Source organism: Equus przewalskii, chromosome 15, assembly GCF_037783145.1.
Source record: "Equus przewalskii isolate Varuska chromosome 15, EquPr2, whole genome shotgun sequence".
In the NCBI taxonomy this organism is placed as follows: Eukaryota; Metazoa; Chordata; class Mammalia; order Perissodactyla; family Equidae; genus Equus; species Equus przewalskii.
In genome coordinates, this window is record NC_091845.1 from 16,120,817 (window position 1) to 16,129,131 (window position 8,315).

Genomic DNA, 8,315 nt, shown 5'->3' on the forward strand with positions numbered 1-8,315 from the left:
AGTAAGGGATCAAACAAAATGCTGAATGGAGAAATGTTTTCCATTGGCTCTGTTCAGCAAGAGACAGGAGCACTACAAGTGAGCTGTTATACATTCTGCAAGAAAACTACAATTTATGTTCTAGATTTTATTTTTCTGTTGTTGATATGAAACCTCATGTTTCAGGATCATTTTTTTCCTCCAGCTCATATTATGCATTCTCCACAGAGCAGAAGGCAATTTCAGTTGCCCAACCTTTGCCGTTATGAGTGTTTTAGAAGCTTATATTTTTCTTGAAATAGAGGAAAACCTCTGAAATTCTCAATGTGAATTGCAGAAATGAATTCAATTTGTTTCTTCCCTAAATCCACATGAAGGTGGCCAACATCACTATCACCATTTCATAAATACATTGAGAAATTGAGAGACTATTTGGGCTGTAGGAAGCTTTTCAAAGAAATAGCAATGATGAGAAAAGAAAAAAGAATTCTGAGTCCTAATTTCCAGGTATGATGATAAATCATATGGCCATATGCATCCCCCTCTCATTTGACAGGGTAGAGCAGGCATTTGAAATTCCATGGGGTGAAAACTCTGGGCTGTTTTTGTAGCATTAACAACAGGCAACTTTTTAATATTCTAATTTTTTATTCCTCTTTTTCTTTTTTCAGTTCCCAGCCCCCATTTAGTCAGATACTGAGAAATTGGGGCCATCTATTATGTCCCCTTACTTTCCTCCTGATGAGGAAAAGTACTATGTTTTGTTTTGTTTTGTTTTGTTTTGCTGAGGAAGATTCTCCCTGAGCTAACATCTGTCCCAGTCTTCCTCTATTTTTTATGTGAGTCATTGCCACAGAATGGCTGATGAGTGGTGTAGGCTTGTCCCTGGGATCCGAACCTGCAAACCTGGGTGCTAAAATGGAGCATGTGGAACCTAAACACTATGCCACGTGGCCAGCCCCTACAACTCAATATTTAACAGCATAGGTGTTAGCCCTCATTTAAGCCTCACCTTTGCTAGCACAGACTCTGTGACATCATTCCCAATGCTTTCAAGTAGAGAAGAGAACCTGCTGCTCTTTCAGACTCCCACAGCCTGTTGCCTGTTACCACACTTAGCACATTCTACCTCACATCTTAGGGATGTGTCATCACGCTTTAGTGCTCCTGAGGCTGCCAGACTACCAACCCTTGAGAAGAAGATCCATTCCCCATCTGTTTTTCCCTCATATAAATGGTGATTTACATGTTGCAAGTGCTCAAGAGGGTTTTGCTAAGTGAATTAAGAGAAGTGTTTCCGTTTTTGAACTCTGTTGAACTCATCAAAACTTTTTGTTATAGGGCTGGCCCAGTGGCCATGTTCCGCTTCTCAGCGACCCAGGGTTTGCCAGCCCAGATGCTGGGTGCGGACATGGCACCACCTGGCAAAAGCCATGGTGTGGTAGGCATCCCACGTATAAAGTAGAGGAAGATTGGCATGGATGTTAGCTCAGGGCCAGTCTTCCTCAGCAAAAAGAGGAGGATTGGCAGTAGTTAGCTCAAGGCTAATCTTCCTCAAAAAAAAAAAAACTTATTTCTTATAAGTTCCAGTCCCTCATTGAACTCCCTTCTCTGTTAAGAAATTAATAAACTGACTTATGCTACTGGAGGCCAGTGACTTACGGTTTTATTCTCACTGCAGTTGTCTACATCTAGAAAGAGGCTGCTTAGTGACACGGTCTTGGAGAACTGACAGCTTTTATAACATGGACAGAAATCCATTTTTCTCATGCTCTGCTGCCCCTTTATCACAGCCAGCTTAGAGGATTGGCCTTTCCTGGTTGGCCCATGAAATGCCAGGACTCCTTTGCCCTCAGGGATTCAAACCCCAAGCTCTGCTGACCCGTATCTTTTCCTCTTACTTTCCACTTTTACAAACGTCTTCTTCCTACAATTTAGTTAATCTTGGCTAAACCCAGCCTGGACCTCATGTCCTAAACAATTTGAAGATCTATTTTCTTTATAAAAAAGTAAAATGTTGAGAATGGACAATGATTAGACCATCCATAAAAGCAGAACTCCGACCCACAGTCTGCTGCAACCAGCCCAACCTCATTGAAGAACCCAACCTGCTATCTACCAGTAACCAGTCCAGGAAGTCAGACTACTATCTCCAGCAACCAGTCCAGGAAGGCAAATGATAACCCCCGTAACCACTGGCTCAAAGGGCCACAAATTCTTAAAAACTAAAAGCTGCCCTAATTTTTGACCCCACTTCCAACTTCAGACCAAAAGTAGAAAGCCAAATATGCACCCCTAACCAATCACATATGATGCTGTGCTTCTAGCAGCCCACCTACAGCTTCCCCACGCCACCAGCCTCCAATCAGGGCAGACCTGAAGCCTTCCCTTTTCTCCACTAGAAACCTTTCCCACGCCTGCCTGCATTTGAGTCTTTGCCAAATGCAAGTGGTGGTGGCTGACTCTCTTGCCATACAAAGCTCTCAATAAAGAGCCTTTGCTTGCTCTTATTTGGATTTATTTCTACCACACACTAGTAACATTAGTAACTAGCAAGGTTTAGAGAACATTTCTCAGCGCTCACTTGGGAATGTGGGCTTGGTCTTCTTCTACAGCAGTTCTCTGTTGCTATGTTAAAAACCACCCTGAAACTTAGTGGACTAAAATAATAACTGCTTATCATGTCTAATGATTCTGTGGGTTGGTCGAGTGGTCCTTTGGTCACCCTCACCTGTGTTCACTGATGGCATAGCATTCAGCAGGTGGGTTGCCTGAGGATTAGGCTCACCTGGGGCTATGGGGACAGCTGGGACGGCTGCATCTCTCTGTGTGGTCCTTCACACTACAGCACAGCAGTGTCCTAGGACCTCAAAGACAGAACCTACAAGGCCTCTGGAAGTCTAGGCTCTGGAGCTCACACACTGTCACTTCTGGTATATTGTGTTCTTCAAAGTGAGTCACAAGTTCAGCCCAGACTCAGAAGGGTAGAAAATTCCTCTTAATGGAGGCTTAGTAAAGTCACACTATAAAGGGGCATACAAGCAGAAATGGAGGATATGTTTAGGCTGAGATTTTGAATCTTATATATGTAAAAAAAGAAAGAAGAAAGACAGAAAGAAAGGAAGAACGAAAAAGAAAAGAAGGAAGGAAGAAAGAAAAGCTTTTCCAAGCTGTGAGCTCCTTATGGGAGATGAAAGATGAAATATGTTTTAAGCAGGGAGAGTGAAATGGCAATCAGATTTATGTTTTAGAAACTTTGTTGACTGAAGTAGATAGCCTTCAAAGAAATGAGACTGGGATCAGAGTGGTTAAGTACCTTGCCCAAGGTCACACAGCTAGCAAGCGGCAGTGGTAAAAGTACACAGCCTGCAAGTCTGGCTCCACTGCTACCCCGTTTTCACTTCACTTCACTACTCTTGTAGACAAGGAATTCTCAAGTTCTTCTGACAGTAAAAATATCTCAGTCCAGTGCAAATGGTAATGACTCATTTGGACTAACATAATAGGTTCCTAACTGATGACCTTCACTTGAATATTCAGTCTCCTTGAATTGACCCTCCACAGAGCTATCATAGTGATCTATAAACATACACACACATCTCAAGTATGGTCATATCACATCTTTCTTCAGTGTTTCCCTATCATGCAAAGGAGAAAGTATAAGCTTCTTAGCAGACTCATAGGATGTCTAAAATCTGACTACGTTAGTTAGCTAGGGCTGCCTTGATAGAGGACCACAGACTGGATAGCTTAAACCACAGAAATTTCTGAACTCACAGACTGGAGACTAGAAGTCCACAATCAAGGTGTAGGAGGGATTGGTTCCTTCTGAGGGCTGTGAGGGAAGGATCTGTTCCAGGTCACTCTCCTTGGCTTATGGATAACAGTGTTTCCCCCACGTGTCTTCACGCCAACTTCCTCTATGAGTGACTGCCTCTGTGTCCAAATTTCCCCTTTATAAAGGGACACCGGTCCCACTGGGCCTGGGCCCACCATAATGACCTCATTCTGACTTGCTAACCACGGTGGTCAAAGACTCTATCTCCAAATGAGGTCGCACTCTGAGGTTCTAGGGGTTAGGGCTTCAATATATGAATGTTGGGGGGAAATAATTCAACTCTTAACACTAGCCCTGACCTCTTGCTTAGTCTCCCCAGATTTCCTGCCTTTATCTGTTTCTCTAGCAACACTGAAGTACTTGTAGTACCTTAACATATCACCCTCCAACTCCCGCCACCCGCTTCTCACCCATTCTGTTTCCATATCTTGATGCTGTTGAGCTTTGTATCTGCTCTGCACTGTATCGGCAATCTGTCCTTCATCATCCCCTTGACCTGGTTAACTCCTACACATTCCTAAGAAGCCTCCTTTGATGCCTAGGCTACATAAATGCCTCCTCAAGTCACTGGGGGTTTGTGTCTATCACTAGCATGTCCCGCATCTAGGAGTTTGGGGTAAAGGCTGAATTCATTTGCCAAACTTACAAGTTTGATCTATAAAAAGCTAATGCTCAGTTTATGTATGAAAATAGAACTTCCCTAGAAACTAATTGGCCGAAGCAAAGCATTTCTTCCTGCAAGGCAGGCCTATGTAGGATGCCAGTTAGCAACAGAAGGTTGCTTCATGAGCACAGAATCAGAACTAAGAGGATGAGATAATTCAAATGTTGGTTAGATGGCACTTGGCTAAGGTGGTCTGATAATCTTTTCTCATATTACAGATAACTACACCAATTCTACAGTAGCAGTGGTACAAATAAGAATAATAGTAAAATGTATTAATAATATTTTATATTAACTCGTGCATTAGGCATTGTGCGTAATATGAATTATTTCATCTAACTGTCACAGTTAGCCAGTAAAATTGATGCTGTTATCTCCGTATGAGACCTAAAAAAATTAACATCTAGAGAGGTTAAGCAAATTCTCCAGAATTTGAACAAATGGTACCTGATTCCAGATTCCTTAATCTTACCCCCTCACTCTGCTAGTGGTGAAGGTACTCTTTCTTTACTGCTCAATGCTTATGTGGAACCTTCCAACCTTTTCTTTTACAAATCTATTCTTCCAACAGCCATCAATGCATCTTTTGACAAATATATTCTTTAGTTTTCAGTTATGTCTTGGTGGCACAGAAGCTGTCCTATATCTATCATATAGGGCTGCTTACCTGTGATTTTGGCTCTTAAGTTTTGGTTTTAAACCTCAGGCAACAACACCTTAGGAAGCGGAAGTTTTAGGAAGATGCCTCACAGTTGCCTGCAGGTTCTGGCACCAACACATTGTATTATAATTATCTCTTTTATGTGTCTCTATCTTCTAACGAAAATGAAAGTCCCTTATTATTAGGACTCTAAAGTGTTCATCTATGCATCCTTATCTCTAACAGAGTGCCTCTCACGTGGCAGATACTAAATAAATAATTGTTGAGAGTGTTAGCTGTGTGTGTTTGCAAGCAACAGAGACTGACTATAGCTAGCATAAGAGGAAAGAGATGAACTGGAAGAATACAGGAGTTCCTAGACTCAGAGGGGAGACTGAAAGGCTAGGCTTAGAAAAGACTTGGGCCAATACAGTTCTAAGGGTCTGGGTTCTAAGACTTGTGCTATCTTTCTGAGGTAAAATAGCTGGAATGAATCAACTCCTACTATTTCTAATCCTTGTGTTAATCAGATCAAGGTGGACTAATCAGGGTTATGCATGGTCATTTGGCCATAACAAGGCTGGCTCCCTTGACTGACACTCTGCCAGACTGTAGCCAGTGGAGGCAGGGTTAGTTCCCTCAAAGCTGGGGCTATTGCCTAAAGGTGAAGCAATGCAGGCTGACTAGGGAAGGAAAAGAAGATCACTAGTCTAGTGATTTAATGATACAGCACTTTTGGAAATCTGAGTTGGCTGGCATTGTTAGAAGATATTAAGCATTTGGGGGAGTAGAGATGTGGATTCAGAAATCATTTGCCCATGATTATTATGTAAGGTTTTGAGAACAGGCAAAATCACAGAAGAGGAAGCAAAAAGAATAAAAAGAGAATAAAAATACAGAAACTGGGAAAACCATTAGTTTTTAGGAAAAAAAGAACAAAAGCACAGAGAAGCTAATAAACCTTCAGAAAATTACCTCACCCCTCCAAATCCCAGTTTCTTTACTTTTTGTTTTGTTTTGTCTTTTGTAAAATGCAGATTATAATAGTGTCTACTCCTTTGGTGAGTGACAAGGGTGAAATGAGACAATTCATGTTAAGGTTTTACTAAAATGTGTGCCTCATTAATAGACATTAACTGCCATCATTATTCAGAAAAGGAGAAAACAGAATGCAATGTTTTAGAAACTAAGGAACTTGGGGAGGTCAATAGATTTCATGCTTCAGAGTGACTAAGAAAAGTAAGACAGGGGATCCAATGGTTAGAGAGTTACTGGGAATATTTAGAAAATATTTTTCAGTAAATGAGAAAGGGTTAAAAATGGAATGGGTGGTGAGGCGAGGCAAGGTTAGGGCAGCCTTTCCTTCAGAAGAAAAGTGAAAGCAAAGGAGCTGGGAATTCGTGAAATTCTCCCTGCCAGCTGCCAATTTGAAATCCGTTCTGTTATTTGTGTCAATCCTTGGAAGTTGGACGTCACCCTTTTTTTCTGTGCTAGATCCCCGGAAAGGATGCAGAATCACCCCACCCATCATCTGTCAGTTGCCATGCTGTGGCAGCAGTTCAGATAGAAGACTCAGAAGGACTTACAACTATGATACACAACTATGCACTGGGGATTTAGGGAGGGAAAAAGAAGAGGAAGATTGGCAACAGATGTTAGCTCGGGGCGAATCTTTCCCAGAAAAATAAAATAGCCTATTAATTAAAAAAAAAATGTATATATATATATATATATATATATATATAACTTGTATAAAGACCAAAACCAGTAGTTGAAAACTTTCCTATTGCTATTACATTTTTGGTGACATAGTTTTTAAGCATAAACTTACTCTGATGAACACTGGATTCTTTAAGCTGAGCTCTATGTATATATTAATGAAAAATTTTGTTCTTTTTGTGCTTATTACTGTCCTGCTGGCACTCTATCTGTTCTTTAATATCCGCTTAAATACTCCCTTTTCTTTTAATTCTACTCAGTTCTCCCATTTTCAATTAATCTTTTTCATATAACACTTTCTTCTTACTGTCTATATTATCTTTTAATATATTTCTGTACATTCCACTAGTTAAAGCTCCCTGAGGCAAGGTCCTTATCTAGGTTAGTCTTTCCAACAGAATACAGCACATCCCTTGCCGTTAGTAGTTAATAAATGTGTATGAAACAAGTTTTGTTGATGAATATATTTTTTCCAGATCAAGGAAATATTGCTGTGTTTAACTTGCTAAGTTGACCTTTCTGAATACTCAAAATTCTACTTACATATCATCTGATAGCAGGGCCCTTAGGGAAATATTCTCACATAAACTTAAGAGACTTCAAATCAATGAAGGAGGAAAGTACATGTCTATACTCATTTCTTCCCTTTTTTCTTCTCCATGTCTATTCAACCTAATTTAGTGGTTGGGCAAGAAAGATCCCCAAAAGCTAACAGCATTGTGCAAACTAACTCTAGTAGCAAAAGGCCGGTATCCAAAAAGGCTACTGAAATTATGTTTCTAACAATCCCAAACCTGGTCTTAATGCAAACCCTTTGCTTTTGTGTTGAAGAAGGGCTACCATACCTCAAAATGTAGTAAAAACTCTATCTTACCATTTTGCCATGGACTCCTGGACCCAGAGACTTTGAGAACAGGAAAGAGTCCTAATCTCATCAGATCTCTCTCAGCCCATTTTAGAGATCACGAAACTGATATATAGAAAGATTATATAACTCTGTACACATCTAATTACTTATAATGGATATCTGACACAATAGCTGCAGTACCAGAGAACTTATAAAGACATTCAAAATGCCTTATCTTAATTAAGGGCATTGATCACACTGCCTCCCTGAACAGAGATGGGATTACTTAGGTTGCTATATTTCTCCCTGGCTAGGTATACTACTTCTCATCTGGTATAATTTCTGTATCACTCACCCACAACAGACTGAAGTGGCTGTTAGCTTCCTGAGAGCTCTACAACCAGCAAAAGCTAACCTGTCCCGTCTTTGACCTAATTCCAGTGGTACACATCCTGCTACATCCTCTATTCTTATTGATGAGAGGGTTAATGAGTACCTTTTGCTGGGAGTGTTATGTCCCCCAGATCCCTTGTAATTGTTATAATGATTTTGGTGTATCCATCCATTTTGCTGGAACTTCTGGTCAATTATTGTTGAATCTCATAATTTTCACACTCTATGAATAGTT